A 17,332-nucleotide genomic window follows, 5' to 3' on the forward strand; every position below is an offset into this window, starting at 1 on the left:
GTGCATTGTATGATGAGCTTTCTTTCTACACAATGTTGTAATCTAAATGAAAGATACTATAGGTAACTACTACTGTATATCATAAGAATGACATTTTTGTAAGTAAAAGACAGAACTGTAGAGTGTTTATTACCACCAAAGTGCAGCTGTATCACAAGCATAGGCCATTCAGAAGTATAAGTTGGGAAATATAAGAAATAAAAGCATCAGAAATGCCTTAATGGTCTGACTGGTGTTTTAACGAGTCTGTTCTGCTATTTAGTTTCAGGGGTATAGGAACTAGTAAGACTAAAATATATAAAGAGATCTTAGAAAACACATATTACTACTCTATAAACACCCGCTTTTGGAGACTTGAGAAAAAGGTATTTCTTAGGAAGTGCAGATTGTTATCTGTAGAAATCAAAGTGACAAAATGTGAAGTGTAATAAACCTTTAAAGAATAACAAAACCTTTGAAAATAATGAAGCTAGTGTGGTAATATCAAAGTGTGTTTAAAATACAAATTTTTTTTTTTTTTTTTTTTACAAATGCATTTATATGTTTAAGCAGGAACAGTTTCTTCCTTTTATATTTTATAGCAGTAAAGTATTCATCAGGTATTGGTGCTGCAATCCATCCAAAAACATGCTCTTTGATGCATTTGGCAACTTCACAGCAAGTCTACTGTCACAGGGCATGCTATGTTCCCAAACAGAAGAATACATGTTTGTTGAAGAGTCAGACTCACCTTTTGTTGTTATCTGAGATAAACTACCTTTCAGAAATAAGACCTATTATTGTAATAGAATACCTCAAATTGTTGTAGTTATAACGGAAAACTCTGTAGAGTTCATTAAATACTTTTTTCCAGAACATTTTTAGAATAGAATCATAGAATCACAGAATCATTCAGGTTGGGAAAGACCTTTGAGATGATCAAGTCCAACCAACAACCCTACTTTACAAGTACACCCCTAAACCATATCTCCAAGCACCACACCTAAATGACCTTTAAACACATTAAGGGATGGTGAGTCAACCACCTCCCTGGCAGTATTCCAATGTCTTACAACCCTTTCAGTGAAAAATTTTTCCTAATATCAAGACTAAACCTACCCTGGTGCCACCTGAGTCCATTCCCTCTTGTTCTATGATTAATTACCTGTGAGAAGAGACCAGCACCTACCTCTCTACAGTGTCCTCTCAGGTAGCTGTAGAGAGCGATCAGGTCTCCCCTCAACCTCCTCTTCTCCAGGCTAAACAACCCCAGTTCCCTCAGCCGCTCCTCTTAAGACCTGTTCTCCAGACCCTTCACCAGCTTCATTGCCCTTCTCTGGACACCCTCCAGCACCTCAATGTCCTTCTTGTAGTGAGGGGCCCAAAACTGCACACGGTATTCGAGGTGCAGCCTCACCAGTGCCGAGTACAGGGGCACGATCACCTCCCTACTCCTGCTGGCCTCGCTGTTGCTGACACAGGCCAGGATGCTGTTGGCCTTCTTGGCCACCTGGGCACACTGCTGGCTCATGTTCAGCCGGCTGTCGACCAACACCCCCAGGTCCTTTTCTGGCAGGCAGTTTTCCAGCCACTCATCCCCAAGCCTGTAGCGCTGCATGGGGTTGTTGTGACCCAAGTGCAGGACCCAGCACTTGGCCTTATTGAAGCTCATACAATAGTCCTTGGCCCATTGATCCAGCCTGTCCAAGTCCCTCTGTAGACCCTCCGTACCCTCAAGCAGATTAGATTTAGAATTTCACTAAAATCCAAGTGCTGCAGTGGAAAGGAAGTTATGCAAGTTATGCTGAGTACAAATAGAACTGATCTTACAAATTGGTCTTTCCCTCTCCATTTCTTTATTTCAGCTTCCAGAGGACAGTACTCAGAAGAGCAGTAATTTCTCCCAGAACAGATACATAATTGCTAGAGCTGAAGGGGGAAGAAAAACTGAATTCCATACTCAAAAGCATAAAATATGAATCATTATACAAACCTCTTAAACTGATAGACTGTCTTTCATCGACAGAAATGGACTTACATAAATTATACTTAATATTGGTTACCATACTAACAATGTGCAGGCTTGACTGGGGCTAGAAATCCTTATATGAAGTTTTACATATACATTTTTTAATCCTTTTAATTTTTACATTTTTAATCCTTTGAAAATGAAAGGTGTGAATAAGAAACTAGATGTAGAAGAGTCTGAAGACAATAAAGAGTGGGTGACATCTGAGAAAATAAACTCACCCTCTGTGAGCCCTTAGCTGCATTCTCCTCTGAAGGTGTGTAACTTCATGAGTGCACTTGACTTCTTCAGATATTAGAAGCTTCCTTGGAAGCTCTGTTGCTTGAGAGGCCATCCTCCTTCACCTCAGCTCATCGCCTCCTGTGCGTGAGGCTGCATAGCTCAGCACCATTTCCTGGATCTTCTTTTCATTTCAGCCACTTAAACTGCTTAAAGCAGAGCTCACTAAATTGATGTGTTTTAAGAAATGCCTCTCTTTAAGGTCTAGATTTCTTATTTCTAGTTCTCACGACCTTTATGTAAGATGCCTAGAAAGCAACAGAACAGGTTTTTTTCACTTTCAGTAGATTTGGTACAAACAGAAAGACTTTTCACTAGTGTGTTTTAGAAAATCAAAGAATAAAGTTGGTGTTACTTATTTGAACAGCTTCACAATGATAATTACTGTTAATATGAACTGCTGTTTGCCTGAAGAGTAGTTCTTAGGGTGTAATCTTTGTGGAAATTGGAAAGAATTTTTTGTTTTTTAATTTAAATTTATTTGTTTTAATTTATTTGAACACTTTATCTTATTGCATAAAGAATCATGATAGAATATGCAGAAAGCTTTGCACAGGCTGATTCTAGAATGACATTGTAGGTATGAGAGGCTAGTAAATGCAAAAATTTGGATATTCATGCTGTTTTACAATACATTGCCATTCTACTTTTTTGTTATCAAAACCATCTGCATTACTATGTTCTTGTTCAACACAGAAATTAACTGAGAGCACATATAATTTGTGTAATGTGTAAATATACTGTCCAGTGTTCATTCTAACGTGATGATCCTGTCTGTAAAGGAAGTTACCTAAACAGCAATAACCAGCTGCCCAAGATGAGTGTCAGATATGTGTACTCTAACTGGGAGCAGTTTCTAAAGAAGTGTGTGTCAGAATTACTACAGGCTTTGCGTCTCAGGAGAAAGCAAGCTCCCCTGGTGGTCTTCAAAAGAAGTCTCAGAGATAATCTTCATTCCTTTACCCAGTGTTAGATCCACGTATCTTTTTAAGAGCAGCAAACCAGAATCTTCTTAACAGGTCATCTTTGGGAAAAGTAATTAGTAATCATGCTTATGAAGTGTACCAGATGACAGGCAATTTCGTCGTCAGGGCTAACTCCTCTCAGTCTCTGACAAGGTGAATTCTTCTCATGCTATCCCACATGGTACTATTTCCAAGCATAAGACGGTGTTTCATACACTTTTATCTCTCTACTGAGATTGCTAAGAAATGTCAATGGTTAAGAGCTTTTTTGTGGTTTGGCATGGTCATATCAACGCCTGCCACTAGATGGTACTGTGGGCTAGACCCTCGTGAGAGACTGGCACAGACGTTTGAGAGGTTTGGAAGGTAAAGACAATTTATAGTATATACGTCATTGCATCAACAGCCTGTTTGGAAAGAAATTTTCTTATCAGCAGTGCTGAATAAGCAGCTACTTCTTAAAAAAATGCTTATAGTTAGTTGTGATGTATTTCTTTTTAGAAATAAGTGATTCACCAAGTGAATTTCTCAGTACTTAGAGATCCCTTGGTTGTGGAAGTGGGTAGGGCACTGACTGACCACTCTGGCCTGTTTGCAGCTATTTCTGTACATGTTCAGTATCTGTACGGGAAAAAGGAATGGTGAGAAGTATGCCTTTGCAGCATGGAAGGCCAACAGCTTCCTGGGCTGCATCAGGCAGAGTGTCACCAGCACGTCAAGGGAGGTGATCCTGCTCTGCTCAGCACTGTGAGAGACATCAGGAGTTGTGGGTCCAGTACTGGGCTGTCCAGTACAAGAGAGACATGGACATACTGGAGTGAGTCCAGAGAAAGGCCACGAAGGTGATTAAGAAACTGGAACATCTGACATACAACGAGAGGTTGCGAGAGCTGGGTCTGTTCAGCCTGGAGAAGAGAAGGTTCAGGGGGCTTATATCAGAGTGTATAAATACCTGATGAGGGACAGTAAAGAAGACACAGCGAGACTCTTCTCAGTAGTGCCCAGTGAAAGAAAAAGAGACAATGGGCACAAACTGAAAAGAGTGAAATCTCATTTAAATATAATGAATTTTTTCTTTACTCTTAAGGATGACCCAACACTGCACAGGTTGTCCAGAGAGGTTCTGGCATGTCATCCTTGGAGATATTCAAAGCTCAACTGGACACAGTCTGTAGCAGCCTGCTCTAGATGACCGTGCTTTGAGAAGTGGGGTAGGACTAGACGATGTTCCGAGGTGCTTTCCAACCTCAGCTGTTCTGTGATTGTATAATCCTGTGAAATGGCTGGAAATGAAGAAGAGCCATTTAAGCTACCAGTATCAGCCACACTGACATGAGAACAGGAAACCCATTTTAGGGAAGACAAGTGTCTGTTAAATACTGGGCCTTCCAGTTCATTGTAAGTAGGTCTTTGAAGTGATATTTGTATCCTTTGGGTTCCAATAAGGATGAAATGAGAGAAAATCCCAGTATTATTTACTGATACTATCCTGTCCACTCCATCTTGTCCTTAGCTGGCTTTGAAATATTTTCCGTATGATTTTTCTAAGAAAATTGCATATTAAAATTGAGATGAAAACTTAGTAAATTGGAATTTAAAAGGATGTTTGGACTCCAGTACATTTCCAATGTTATAAAGAAAGAGCAAACACCTCACTGATACTGTGAAGACAGTGCTTTAGTTATATATAGTTTGTAATAGAATCTATAAAAATAGCTTCTGCAAATCATGAGAAAACTGTATGTCAAAGAAAAAGCCAGAAAATTTGAAGTCAAGAGCCGTCCTATAATTACTCTAATTTCAGCATTTTCGAAGTATACTCAAGAAAAAAAATGTTTGTAGTTGAATTTTTTTCAGTGTAAACTTTCTTCATTGGAAGGAACTGTCAGGCATTGGGAAAACACAAAATGTCCCTTGTAAGAGCATACTTGATTTTCATCTATCCAGAAACAGCTTTTATTCGTCACTGTGAAGACAGTGTATCACATTGGGACACCTAGCCTACATCCCCTGAATGAGGAGTTTCACTCATGGTTACATCAATGCTGGGAAGAATTCTCCTGATGAGTTAAGGAGGGGATGGATGGGATGCAAAGACACGTGAAGGAGTAAAAGTCCTGCCTATCATAAAGAGCACTGTGATCTGTTACTGTTTCAGTGGAGTTTAAATGAAAACAAACACTGGCTGATTGCATGCCGGTATCGTCTACATGAAACCACCTCTTATTCTTTTCTAACCTTTTGCTTCCAGTTTTTATTTCTTCTCTTTGTAGAGGATCAAGAAATTTTTCTCTCAAGCCCTTTCCCTAGGAGTAATTTCACTGGACTTCCTGAACCATCATTCTCATAGGCTCTCCATGGGAAGGAGAGATAATACTTTTCCTTTTGGCGTCTGAGGTTAAATGCCATAATTAATTCTTTGTTGTTGAAAATGACATTTGCAGTAAAGAAATATCCTCTCACACAGATAATTCCTCTTGTAGTCAGAGTTCTGTGAAGAAACAGCAGCAGGAACAAGTGAGCCCCTAAGTAACTGTGATCATTGCTTTTGTGCCCTTCATAATAAAAGGGAAACAAACTCATCATTAGGATTGTCTACATAAGGCACTTCACTTTTGGTGGTCACACTTTAAAGCTATGATTAAAATTTTTAAATAAAACCAGGAAACAACGCCATGACTACCTCTCAGAGGATTACAAGGATATTAGCAAGTAGCTTGTGTCCTATTTTGACTTCATTAGACTTTTTGGAGTTGGATTTTCAGCAGCTGCACAGTGGGGATAACAGTCCCCACTCCCTTTCACATCATATGGGTAGTACTGACACCCACTAAGCTACATCATATGGCAACCCACAGTCCAGGTTCCTTGCTCTGTTCTGTAGAAGTCAGGATGCAAGAGAGTGTCTGATGCACAACCCATGTCTCTAATTGCAAGGGATGTTGACAAGGTAACTTGGGCAGACTCCTAGCTCCCCTAGTTTAGACATAGCCATAGACAGGTCTTATGAGGAGCGGCTGAGGGAACTGGGGTTGTTTAGTCTGGAGAAGAGGAGACTGAGGGGAGACCTGATCACTCTACAATTACCTGAGAGGAGGTTGAAGTGAGATGGGGGTTGGTCTCTTCTCCCAAGTAACAAGTGATAGGACAAGAGGAAATGGCCTCAAGGGGAGGTTTAGATTGGACATTAGGGAAAATTTCTTTACCAAAAGAATGGTCAAACATTGGAATAGGCTGTGCAAGGATGTGGTGGAGTCAACATCCCTGGAGGTGTTCAAAAAACATGTAGATGTGGCACTTCGGGACATGGTTTAATGGGCATGGTGGTATTAGGTCAACGGTTGGAGTTGATGATCTCAAAGGTCTATTCCAACCTAATGATTCTATGATTCTATGATTCCATAGTTGGTTTTGGCTGAGATTGTGGAATACTTAGAAGCTGCATTGGGACAAGGGAGCAGCATTCAGACACCAAAAATTGTGGTTGACTGTTGAGAGAGAGTGGCAGAAGCCAGCAGTTTGCAGAGGCAAGAGAGGAATGCTTAGCCCAAGAATGACCTGACAGTTCTGAGTCCTCTGATGCAAGAAAGACATTGGAAATCTTGAGACAGTTCAGTGGAGGTCACCAAGATGCTCAAGGGGTTGGAGCACATGCCTTATGGGGAGAGGTCTAAGGGAGTGGGCTTATTCAGCCTGTAGAAGAGACAGCTTTGCTGTGAGGGACTTATTAAGAGCTTGCCATTGCCTACAAGGAGGTTATCAAGTTCCATGGCAGGAGGACAGAGGACAGGGGATGTTATGACTGTATATAGGGAAAAATGTTTTCACCATGAAGACAGTCAGGAAGAGGCACATGTTGTCCAGCGAGGTTGTGCAGTTGCCATGACTGGAGGTTTTGAAAACCTGATGGCATAAAACTCTGAGCATAAAACTCTGACCTCAGAGCTGACTCTGCTATTAGGGATCTCCCAGGGTCCCCTCCGACCTGTATTATACTATGCTTCTATTTCTGAAAAAAAAAGAATGGCAGATTAGTTATGTGTTCATCATTCCAAGCAAAGTGTATAAATTACAGTAAGAAAATGTTGTCACTCTGCTCTTTCTACTTTGTGCTTCATATAGAAATGACCTGCAAGTCCTTCAGTTTTACTGCTGCCTCATAAGCTATCAACAAGTTCAGGGGTAAGTCAACGGAAAATGAAGCAGTTCATAGAATAAACGGATGAATGAAATGTAAAACCATAATAGGGCAGGCCAAAAACAATTTAGAGGAACCTCACTTAAGGCATAAAACCAAAAATAAATGTTCTGAATACATCAGAAGCAGGATGCCTGCCAAAGAGAGTATTGGGTTATTAGATGACTAAGTGTAAAAGGAGTACACAGTTCACAAATACAAACTCTTTACATCAGTATTCATTTCAAAAAAGCTGAGGAAGGTTCCCACATTGATTATTCTCTCTCTCTCTTTTTTTTTTTTTTTTTTTTTTTTAAAATAGGGGATGAGTCTTAGGGATCATCTTAAATTGACCTGTCAAAATAAGGAGTTTTAGAAGAAACTAGAGTAACAACTCATCAGGGCCAGATGATCCTCATCCAAGGGTCCGAAAGGAACTCAATCATAATGATGCCTCACTACTCAACATGATGTCTAACCCATCGTTTAGGTGGGCTGTGGTTCTAGGGGAATGAAAAGTTCACTTTTTTAACAGTCCTCCATAAAGTCTTTTTTCTATGTTTGCAAAACTTACAGAAACTGTAAACCAATAAAATTCGATAATCTACTATTTTAAAATCAAGAAAGGTCAGCATGGATTTTTAAGTCATATTTTAGAGGAACCATTTGATAACTTAAGAAGAAGCTTTAAACATTGATGGAGTCAGGAAAATAATTTGATGCAATGTACAGGGATTTGCACAATGTGGGAGAAGTTGAGAAAAAGGAACTATGTTGTACAACAAAAAGCTTGAGAGAGAGAGATGGAGGGAGAGAGTGAGTAGTGTTGTGCCATTTTACAACATCTAAGGATCTCAGTTTCCTACTTGATCTTTACCAGCGCAGGAATCCCAGGCCAGGATCTTTGCTGTCACTCTTCACTACAACAGTATACTCTTTCAAAGAGAATTCTGCATTAATTTTCCTTCTCTTGCTACATTTGTGCTGTCCCCAAGGGTAGGTTATCAGTTAACCTATGTACCCTCTGTGCCTGTCTCTCAGATGCTGAGTAACTGATTATCCTGAAAGGTGGCAAAGAAGCAAACAATCAATTTTTACTTCACAGATACTGCTGCTTTGTTAAATTGCTGCCAAGACATATTAACAGTAAAAAGGGAGATACGTGTCTTCCTTCCTTCCTTCCTTCCTTCCTTCCTTCCTTCCTTCCTTCCTTCCGCCCTTCCGCCCTTCCGCCCTTCCGCCCTTCCGCCCTTCCTTCCTTCCGCCCTTCTGCCCTTCCGCCCTTCTGCCCTTCCGCCCTTCCTTCCTTTTATCTTGGCAGTAATGAGCCAGTTCACATAAAAGAATAGACTATATCACACCTGCTTCTAGGGATCACCTGCACCAGCAACAACAACATAACCATACGAATTAATATGAATCAAAGTACCCTGACTGCACTTCCTGATGGACTCCTGAAGTAACAAGGAACAGACTTGAAGGTTTCAAGCTGATCACTTCCCAACACAAAGCTGCTTCTAGGAGTGAGCTGATGAGATGTGAAATTCATATTGTCACAGGCAAGTCAAAATTACCCTGTCATGTGTGTGATGCCAATGTTATTAATCCCTGTAAAGCTCATTTTTAAATAGGTTAAACTAGATGTTTGAAATATATTTTATTCTACTAGTCATTGAATTCAGTCTCTTTCATTGGATGGGAATGAAAATGTCCAAATTGGTGAAACTGGAAACCAGCACCAACTGAAGTACAAGAAAGCTGATGCACACTTCAAAAAACCAAGTGAAACATAGCAATTAACAAACCAATGCCAAGTTCATTAAGTCAATACTTGCTTTTTTGGGGTTTTTTTTTGAATTTTACTTTAAAGCAACATTGGCTTTACCTTTTTCTTTAAAATACCTTTTAATTTTAAAGTTATTCTTAATCACATTTATTATTCTAGATCACATTTCATTCCCACCTGCAGATGGAATAGCTTCAGAGTAGGTGTTTTGCAGAGAAATTCTTATTTTATCTTCAAAAATATTAAGGATAAAACACATTTTAAATTCTTAATTAATTTGGTATAGCGGAAGTCCTCTCTATACCTCTCAAGAAAACTGGAGTTCCTTTGAATCTGGAGGTCTGAGATTTGCTCTTTGCTCTTTACAGAGGCTGCCCAGTTTCTGGTGGTGTAGCAGGGTCCCTGCCCTCTGTCTGTGTCTTGGTTTGAAAGACAGGTGTCTGCTGAGGAAGGCAGGAGCCTCCCTTGAAATGGAAAATGCAACCCCCTTCCCTCCAAATTATTATAACTTTGAAATTAAGGGGCCTTCAGGCAAAGATATGGGGAATAGGAATAACAGTTCTTTACTAATATATATATATATATATATATATATATAACACAAGGCAGGAAATAAAACCAACCCACTGGTTTACACTGACAAGAGTCAGAAATACAACCTGACACCCTGTTAGGGTGGCAGTAGCAGTCCGATAAGATGCTGGCTGCAGTCCTCCTGAAGCGATGGATGTAGTTCTGTTGAAGCAGCAATCAGGTAAAAGAGTCTGGTCTTCCTCCGAAGGTCCAGGGGTAGGTAGGTAGGTAGCTCTTGTCCTCTGGAACTCCAGTGAGGGAAAAAAAACTTCTCTAGGAATCCAGTGGAAGAAGGCTGCTAGGGTGTTCGAGATCTCAGTTTATATTTAGCATGGACTGCTTGGCTCCTTCCCCGCCCCTGGGCGGAGCATCTCACAATGGGATGGGGAGTCGTGAGGCATTTCCTTGATGGGCCATTAACAGAAGATAGTCCAGAGGGGGGAGTCAGGGAGCACCGCCCCACCTGGTCTCAACAGCACATCTTACACTGTAACCTAGGACAGTCTGCTTTCTCTGACCCTTTCTCCAGAAGGTCTCTTCAACTACAACAGTCTGGTTGTTCCCTGGCTGGAAGGTCCCCTCCATTCTCCAATGGCCCCAGCGGCTCAGATCAGGCAGACACCTTTTCCCACTGCTGTCAGGCTCCAATCTGTTAACAGAACAGAAATGGACTGACAGAGAATAGAGACAGGCAGGAGATAAATTTTCTGTCAGAACTGTAAAAACATTTTATCTGTTTTCTTAGCATATTATGCATTATCTGTTTTTAACATTATGGAAGGCATTTCCAAAGCATAGGAAGAGACCTGTAGTGGTTTTCTTGGAAGACTAAGAAGAGACAGATACATCTGCTGAAGGACCTTCTTTGCTCTCTGCTCAAAGCATTTTCTGCTGGTTGTTGCTGGAGACAGGGGAAGAATGGGAGGTGGATCATTGGCCTGCCATGTTGTGTGAGTTGTTTAATCCATGTGAGATTTTACAGTAGATCTCGTATCACAGAAATTATGTTAGCTGTATTCCAGTATGACCACCTTGAAGACCTCTCTAGGGGAGCATAATTCACATAAATCATCAGAAGTGATGGATCTAGTAATGTGCCATGGAAAGCTTGGAAAATTTACATGGACACTCCCAGCAACTGTAAATCAATGTGTCTCTGTTGTCTTCAGGGAAACTGTGCTGGTTCACATCAGGTGATGAAATGCCTCACTGAATTAACTTGACCTTAAACAGTTCTGTGCAGTGGGGGTCATGGTTGTGGTGAAGAGCAGAACTTATTGGGGGGGGGGGGGGGGGCGTTATGTGGCTGATTAAGTAATTTATGTTGATTTTTTTTTCCATTGGAAAATGATGATTCATTAGAACCAAAATGCTCCTGAGAAGGAAAGTACATTGAAACCAGTCCTAAATAGAAGATTTAAAAAGATTTTTCATGCTTTACAGTGTCCCTCTAAGATAGCTGCCATACAAAAGATTTTATTCCTCAGTTCAAAGGAATTTTCTGTTTTGAAATCTAAACAAATTTCTTCACATCTAAAAGGATACCAAAATAAATTAAATGAAACATCTATGATGAGCCTCATCCAGTTTCTTTTACATATTATCCTATCACAAAATAAAGTGTCTCCAAGCAGTTTACACTTAGGTTATATATCAAGAGAATTAATTTGCTTTGTAAACAAAGATTTGGTGCGGGAGCTGAGTGAGGACACTGACAGGATCAGTGTGATCTAACAAGTGAACCTTTATTTCCGTGTTTCCAGTGCAATTTATAACCCTTGACCACACCCAATAAATACTGATTGGCTTCATCGCAAATAACAGCCCATAGTCCAACCTGACTGGCCACATTGCGAGTCATGTTCAAGTCACGTTCACAGATGTTCACACCCATCTTCTTCAAGAAATTCAAACTGCGTCATTAATGGCGGCTGTCTCTTCTCCTGCACCTGTAAGATGTTCATGCCCCCTGCACCGGAAGTTGTTTATGCTTTCTGCAGTTCCGGTACGTCCCAGCCCAGGTTCTCTGGAAAGGCTGGATTGTTCACATGTCACTTATTTCATAAATGTCCTCCCACAATTTGGTTTAACCCAAGATACAGGAGAACCCTTTTTGTGGACTTCAAGGACCCATTTCTGTCATTGGAGATTTTAGTTTCCAGAATCTGGTCACTTTGAATGTACATATTGTAGCATTTCCTCCAAAATGTGACTACAATTTTAAATCCCTTCTGGAGAAATTGTCTACCTCTTTAGCATATATGGTGCTTGAAACTCTTTGCCAAGACTATACTACCATGATTAGTACAGTACAGTGAAACAGGCTTATAATAGGAGATAAGATGTATTCTGTGTATTTGTTAGGGCATTGTGCCCTAGTTGTTCATACTGTTTTGTTCCTACATGTTATTACAGTATTTTGGGTTTCTTCTGGGTACTGGAACAGAAATATAAAAACCATATATTTTCAGACAAACAAGAAGACTATTAAAAATTTCACAGTTAGTAAAATGCCTGTGTCCCACAGTATAAAGTACAGAAACAATCCTGATACCACAGATTTCCATTTCCCTTTGGAATTCAGAATATGGGATGTGATATTTTGATAACTATGAACGGGGCTTCAGAAGTGCTTCACGTTGACTAATCCTTCGGAGTTACGATCCTTACGAAAAATCCCATCCTGTGCTTTCAGGGATTTCAGGAGGATTTAGTACTCAACAAACCCCAGATCTCTCGTGTTTTTGCTGCAGTGTTGGCAAAGGATTTTGCTTGGGAATAAAACCAGGGTATTTTTCTCTACACAAAATTACTTTCATCTGTATTTGAGTGTTTTCCAACCAAGTTAGCCAGTCCAAAGTGGGACCAGATATGGCTTTCATTGGCCTGGCAAGTCACCCTCAGCTATCAAGGTGTGATCTAAAACCCTGGTGTAGCTGTTGGTCCTAAAAGCCTTGCTCCAGTTTCCCCAGCCTCCTGCAAGTGGTGGCAAGTCAGCTTACTTTCTCACCAGCTATCATAAAACACTCCTTGTGACTGGGTTTCTCTCACCTTTATTTTGCAGCCCTATTTATTTTTAAGTAAAGGTGTAGCAGTCCTATGTTAAAACTAGTGTGTAAGATAGGTGGAATGAACCATCTCTTGAACTTACAAATATTTTCTTCCATGAAATCTTCAGTAAAAGGCCTTTTTACAATCTTAAATGAGATTCCTCTGTCTCTCTAACTGCTATAGATAAAGCCTATATAGATAAAGCCAGCTATGATGTCTTGACATCTTACTTTCAGAGCAACAATTTGTATAAAATACATCACATCCATGGTGATCAATGTCATTTACTAATTCAACTGAGACACTTTTGAGGGGACTACTGCTCCAAGAAAGTGAGTGTTTATGACAACTGGCCTCTTAAAAGTGTGTTGAGCAAAGTAACCAAAGTACTCGGAACTCTAGAAAATGTGGTCTTCTAGTGTTTTTTTTTTTTTTTTCCTTTTTTAAATAGAGTATAAAATCACATAATTTTGAGAGACCCTTTAAGTAGACAAATACCCAAATTATTTAAAAGTCTTTAAAAAGGGATGGCGTTTTATGTAGACGTAGTACTACCTACTTAAAACGAGTAAGGTAGGAAAGGATGATTACCAGCTAAGAAAGGTACCAGAGCTCAGGGTCACCAAGCGTGGGCAGTTGTGCCCTGAGATACAATTTAAAAATCACTGAAGACTGGTGTACTGGAAATGTTAGAATAAGTTCAAAAGCAGTGATCTAGAGCATTTGTTAGCTCAAAGTGTAGGGGATTTTTTCTTTTTGCCCTTTTTTCACTGTCTTTTCAGTACCTTTTAATGGTTCACACACTTTTCAGTAGAGACAGCCTGACTGTTAAAAGCAAACGGATCATGCATATCAAGCTTTCGTAGCAGGAGATAGACCTTTTGATGTCTTTTTAATCCCAACATAGATTAAATGGACTGGCTTGTATTTTCTTTAATTCCTCACATCTAACTCAGAACTTGGGAGATCCCCATTGCAGTAAGAGAAAGATTTCAGCCACACTTCATTGGTTTCTCCTGGTTTTGTTGAGCACAGAGGGACATTCTGCTGGGAATCGTTGTAAATGACACCGTCCCTATAAAGGACAGTGGAAACTGTGTTTTCAAAACCCTTCAGTTGTGACGAATTTTTCCAAAAGACCTCTTGAGGGTTTCTGCAGAAAGAACAGCTGACAGGATGTACAGAGGCTGTAAACACTCACATTTAAACATTGTCAATACATCAGGCTGCAGAACTGTGCTAGCAGAAAATCCCCAGGAGCACAGCCAGATCATAACTTTTGACTGCAGTCCTGCATGGCTTAGAAACAGTAAAGGGTATAGGAAAGGGTGGAAGCAATAACCGCTACCGTTACCCATCATTATGAAAAGGAGTGAAAAGAGGCTGAGAGGGTTCTCTGAAACCTGTGCACTGAGGAATGCAAAACATGGCAGGTAAAACCCAGTACATGCTATTCCCCCCTCGTCCTTTACTTTCCAGGAGTATCATACCGTGAAGATGACTTGCCTCAACAAATTGCTCTATTGTGATGTTTTATGTTGTATTGAGTTAGATTTTATGCTCTGTTTAACAGAACCAAAATAAAAGATTAGAGGATTCTTGTACAGAAATAATAATTGAAAGAGATGGCTTTCCTACAAATAGAACATCCCTGACACCGACAGACAGAGAGGTCTCAAGATAAAGCAGTGAGACCATATATTACGATTATTGAATAATTGTAATATACAATAATTATTAAATTACAAATACTGCTGGGTTAATGCCCCATAGTGATTTATTGGGGAAAATGGATAGTAGCTAGGGAGACTGCACATAAGAATACAGCAGATGAAGTAATCTAGTTGTTCATCCGGCAAATGCTCTACTGCAACTATAGGGACAAGCTGAGGTCAAGTATAAAGAGATACAAGCTCATGGGTCAGAGACATGGTACCATCTCACCTGCATGGTTGTAAACTGGACTAACTCCTGTAGTCAACAGAGTTATGCTACAAAAATAAGACCTGATGTTGGTTCTGAAAAGTTTCTGTACAATATATTCAGTTGTACTCCAGCTATGATGAATCGGGAAGACCCTGTGTGAAGCCAGGATGGTTTTCACCAGCAGATACTCTGACACACTGACAGAATGCAAACTTGATGAAAACTAAGGACTGTAAGAACAGGTCCAATATTTAGGATAACAAAACTACAACGTGAAAAAAAAAAAACAACAATGCACCTTGGAATCATATTTGCACCTTGCAGTGTTGACGATTTCTGTCATATCTGTCCTTGTTCCTACAGCCTTACTTTGGTTTTAGTACACTAGCAAAGCAGAACAGAAATTGTACAACCTGTTATATTTGTCCATGATTAGGGTAACGATTCCCCAGCATTATTACAAGAAGCAGGATACACAGTTTCTCTTCTCTTATAGGTCTGGGAATATATCATTTGCTGTATATTTGTTTGCCTTGCTCAGGATGCATCTGTTCATCTTTGCATGTTGTGATCTAAATTCTGATCTTCCTAGCGATCGTTAAGTCTTCATCTGTGTCTGGATGATTCAATTACAATAAAGTTGCCCTTTAAAAAGCAGAATTTAACTTCTTTTTTTTTCAGAAATGGGGAAACTTGATACCTGGGACAAAAATATTCATAAGCACAACTCCATATGGATGTGCTTGGTGGAGAAATATTTTTATCTTGTTAAGGAAATGCATTAATGCAAATGTGAATACAAGACGTTATAAACATTAAAGGTAATTCCATCTCAAAGCTACTTACAGAGACAGAAAATATTACACAGTCTTTATAATGCTGTAAATTATGTCTGATTTGAACTTCATTTTAAACTGCATAGTGAAAGAGAAATCAGAATTTCCAGCTAAATACAAAAGCTTAAATGAGAATTCAGCACACAGGAGACAGCAAGCTGACAATATACAATCTCACTGAAGCTTGAGTGTGCACAGACTAGCACAGTTAATCAAAAACTCCACTCATCTGCCAACTCTTTATGCATTCATCAAAGCTCTGCAGAGAGTTATCAGCACAGAAGATTCATACATCAAGGCTTCAGCTCCGGCTTCCTTGACATCCCAAGCAGATTAGTCTGCAACAGATTTCTGTAGCCCAGCAAGCATCCAAAAGTGAACCTACAATGGAGATGACAAGCAAATCCTTGGCATCTGATGTCATGTCCACTTGCTCCATCAAAGCCAACAAGGCTCCACTAAGGTTATTGAAGTCATGCAGGTTTAGGAGCTGTATTTTGATTTAGACAATGTGACAGGACAAGTCCTCAGTGGCTCGATGCAGGAGATTCCTGCCAATCCTCTCAGAGACCACATGAATAAATAAATCCTGTCCAGACTCCCTTCAAAACAGCCATGTGTCTCCCATGCAAACAGACCAAGGGAGGGCTCTTTGTGGCCTAACAAGGTGTCCTGAAGGGAATCGCTGTGCACTTTTCAGTGCCTCAAGGAAGCAACAGCAGAACAGTCATCTCCCCACATGTCTGTGGGCCTCATGTAGCTGATACTGGGCATGTTCTGGATGGATGCGGATGTTTCGATCTGGGTTTGTAGCCAGCCATTAAGGATGTGTTGCCTAGGACTGTCCCACAGACTATCTACAAATGTGGTCAGGTAGTCTTTTTCAGCATAGGACCAGGGTCTAGGGTGGAAGAATGGATCACCCTGACTCAGGGATCTCAGGACTAGGCTCTGGGCAGATGCAAGTGTGTCTGTCTTGCTCAGTATGTGAAAACCCACAGCTCATTAATTTTGCTTCCCTGTGCAAGACTCTAATGTCTCCATCTACAAAGACACCATCATGCCCCTCTTCTCCGCACCATGGGCACAGAGCCACCATCTCTGTGGCTGCTTAGCCTAGAGAAGAGAAGGTTCTGGGGAAATCTTATTGCAACATTTCATAAAGAGGTCTTGTAGGAAAGATGGAAATATACGTTTGTCAAGGCCTAAAAGGACAAGGGGCAACAGCTTTAAGCTGAAAGAGGGTAGATTTAGATTGGACATAAAGAAGAAAATTTTTTATGATGAGAGGGGTGAGACACTGGACCAGGTTGCCCAGAGAAGCTGTGGCTGCCACCTCCCTGGCAGTGTTCAAGGCCAGGTTGGATGGGGTTTTGAGCAACTTGATCTCGTGGAAGGTGACCCTGCCCATGGCAGAGGGTTAGACTAGATGATTTTTAAAGGTCTCTTCCAACTCAAACCTTTCTATGTTTCCATGATCTCTCCACTGGGAATTCACAAAGGGTTCCAAGATAGTAAATTCACACATTTTTTTTTTAAAAATCATTGGAGATGTATTTTGAGCGGAGAAGAAAGATAACATTTGTGTATCTGGTAGTGGATATGTCAAAATGCTAAAGACTGTTTCATATCCTTCCCTTTCTGGTCTCTGACTAATCACAACTCAAGTGGTCATGCATCCTGATCTGTCTTAAACTTGCTTCGGAGATCCTTTTCTCTCCATACCTGTAC

The sequence above is a fragment of the Leptosomus discolor genome, chromosome 1 (genome assembly GCF_034619465.1).
Source record: "Leptosomus discolor isolate bLepDis1 chromosome 1, bLepDis1.hap2, whole genome shotgun sequence".
NCBI lineage: Eukaryota > Metazoa > Chordata > Aves > Leptosomiformes > Leptosomidae > Leptosomus > Leptosomus discolor.